Below are 3221 nucleotides of genomic sequence, written 5' to 3'. Positions count from 1 at the left end.
ATGAAGATGAAGATGAAGATGAAGATGAAGATGAAGATGAAGATGAAGATGAATATGAACATGAAAATGAACATGAACATGAACATGAACATGAAAATGAACATGAACATGAACTTGAACATGAACATGAACATGAACATGAACATGAACATGAATATGAAGGTGTAGATAAACATAAACATAAACATTAAAAGCGATAGAGACAAAGATAGAGAGGAAGGAAGTGATAGGGATAAAAAGGAAATACAACTGAAGAATGTGCGATGTTATATTGTGATGTGTTATGCTACATATGTTATGTTATTGAATCTAATGCTATTCTATGTTATGTTATGCTAAGTACTAAGCTAAACTCCCCTCCACTTAACCCATTCCAACAAATTTTATTTCAGCTCAACTCAACTCACATAAACTATCCTTAATTTTAGCGGTTGAATTTCAACTGCTGGGCGAACACTAGTCTGCATAAATACATATTTAGGTATTGGCACAAAGATATTTTTAGCAATTCTTAGTTTCTTTTACCCTTAGTACATAGTGTTTCTAAAGCATAAATATGTACTTATCGCACATTTGCTGTAAGATGTCATAATCTGAAAAATCAGAGACTCGAGAAATACGGCTTTAAAGTTTTGAATTTACATATATTCCCATAGTAAAAATTAATACGTATTTTGATCTAGTGAGCTATTGGTAATTGGTTCAGATATGATATAAGATATGTATATAAAATAAAGAAAGCGAAAACCATCCACAAAATCTATGATTAGTGAAAAAACTTGCCAGAGTACATAGATTAGATTAGATTTAGAGGAGCGAGTCGGTCACCTAGTTGACGCGTCCGAGCGTCCTTTTCCTCCGAGCAAAATAAAATAGTTTCGCCTGGTGGAACTCCATGGCAGACCAATAATGGACCCATGAATCCCTGTGCAGCCCTTTTGCTGATAATACTGTCTCAGCCATAGTTCAGTAAATGCACCTCGGCCTGAAAGACAGAGTTAACTAAACCCACGCTAGTGAAAAGGAGCCTTCTGGATTGTATGCCGTAGACTTCTGCTCCGACGCCATCATAGTCGTTGTTCGAAGGAAAGTTTACCAAATATGGCCTACGTACCGATGTTTTGGTCATTCGTTGTCCCAATAAACTATGTTGGGGAAGAAGGTCTACGAATATTTTGAGAAGCTAAGCCTCGGAAGATGCAGGTCCACAAAGCTAGTTAATGCGCCATCCTTCTTCTTGTTCTTCGACCCTAAGAGGAAGGATATACAAACTTATTGTCTTCCACATGGTCTGCTGAGATCAGCCTTGCTGTAAACAATACAGCTTCTTTCATGCTTAAAATGTGTAGAGAGGACAGGTCGAGAAGCTCCTCGAAAGCCAAGTTTGGCGTTGGTCTCATAGCGTCAGTGATGCTCACGCAGACTAGTTGTTGTAATTGGCTGAGCTTGCTTACCGGTCTTCTTCCACAAGACGTGAACAGCAAGTGTTAGAATGGTTTTGAAGGTGGCATCATACCTGCACTGTGGGAGCTTAGGTCTGACACATCAGTTTTGTACCTCTAGTCCCCACCAGGTCCAGATAAATTCCCTGATCTTTTTAATAACTTTATCTACATAGGTGTGGATTTCCTGAAACCAAACAGAGAGTAATTTGTCCCTTTTATTGTGCTAGAGAGAATGGCTAAGCTAATCTTCTTGGTATTTACGTTTAACTACCTTTTAGTGCACCATTTAGCGGCTATGCTCAGCGCATTTTACAGAAGGTTAGAGACAGTGTCTTCTAATAAGGACGACAATGTTGAGCGCCTATTTCTAAACATCGTCGACTACGATAGACCATAGCAGAGAGGAGATCACTCAACCCTGGAGGCATCCTTGCGTAGAGTCATAGAGTAAATGTATCGGTTCTGGATGTAGTTATGTAAAGAGGCTTGCTATATAACGGCATGCTATTGCGCCAACCCCTATGTGCCGAATGCAGTTCTCTATTAAAGATTGTTCCGTGTTATCAAAAACACCCTCTACGTTCCAGAAGTATCCTACCGTCACCTCTTTGTTCTCCATATTAGATTGGTTTTTAAGATGGCATCATACGTCTTTTGTATAACTTTATCTACATAGGCGTGAATTACTTGCGTTCAAGGAGAGCAATTTGTCTTTTTTCTTGTGCTGGAGAAAATTACTAAGTTGGTCTTCTTGGGACTTACGCGCTTAGCCCTCATTTCGTTCGCCTATTCGTGATCATCTCCTTATAAATGGAAATAATGGTTCTGGATTTATAGATGCTTGCTATCCAGCAGTGGTTACGTCAGTGCCATTGAGACGAACACAATTTCCTACCCATTATAGAGTTATTTGTGTTATCGAAAGCACCGTCTACGTCTAAGAAATATCCTAGCGCCACTACTTTTTCTCCATGGACTTCTCAATTTTCCTGAATAGCATCGATGGTAGATATTTCTTGAAGAAAGGCATATTGTTTCCTATGCAAAGATATGCCTGTCTACGATTATATACACGATTTTTAGTAGACAGGAAGTAAAGCTAATGGATCGGTACGATTTTGGTTGTTCTGCTAGTTTTTCCCTCACCTTGGAGATGTAGCGGCAGGGACCCCCAAACCAAACGTGCTCTGAAATGCGGTGTTAAGAAAGGCAACATATCAGTAAGTTCCTTTTGGAGATAAGCTGGAAATATATCATCTGCTTCAGCTGCTGTGACGGGCATTAAGACAGATATAGTTCATCTTATCTTATTCTCGTCGAACAGGCTTTTGGCGATTCTTCAATCGTCTTCGTTTTGTCCCAATTTGTATGTGGATGATGTGGGGTTTTTTTATGGTAAACAACTAAGAAAATGGACCTCGGCTAGCAAGCTTAGAGATTCCTTGGAGGAGTTTGTGAAGGATCTGTCGGGTCTTTTTGGGCCTTAGTTCGTTAGTGTGCGTTATGTTCTTCCTTGCAGAAATCTCCTAGATCCCTGACAGAAATAAGTATATGAGTCAATTTTTGTCCATATAATCTTTTTAGGTAAAGTCAAAGAGGTCTTGTTTGTACCAGCCAACACAACCCACCCTAATCTAATCTACAAAAAAAGATACAGATACATGTGAAAATATATAGGACGCCTCAACAACTTTCAACCTTCAGATGATTATTGATAAAAAAGCATTTAGATTTTCTTCTATCCACTCAAGTTTAACGCCTTCAACCAAAAACTGT

The sequence above is a fragment of the Rhagoletis pomonella genome, unplaced genomic scaffold, assembly GCF_013731165.1.
Source record: "Rhagoletis pomonella isolate Grant_MI unplaced genomic scaffold, Rhpom_1.0 Rhpom_scaffold_00002, whole genome shotgun sequence".
Taxonomy (NCBI): domain Eukaryota; kingdom Metazoa; phylum Arthropoda; class Insecta; order Diptera; family Tephritidae; genus Rhagoletis; species Rhagoletis pomonella.
This window is presented reverse-complemented; position numbering follows the sequence as displayed.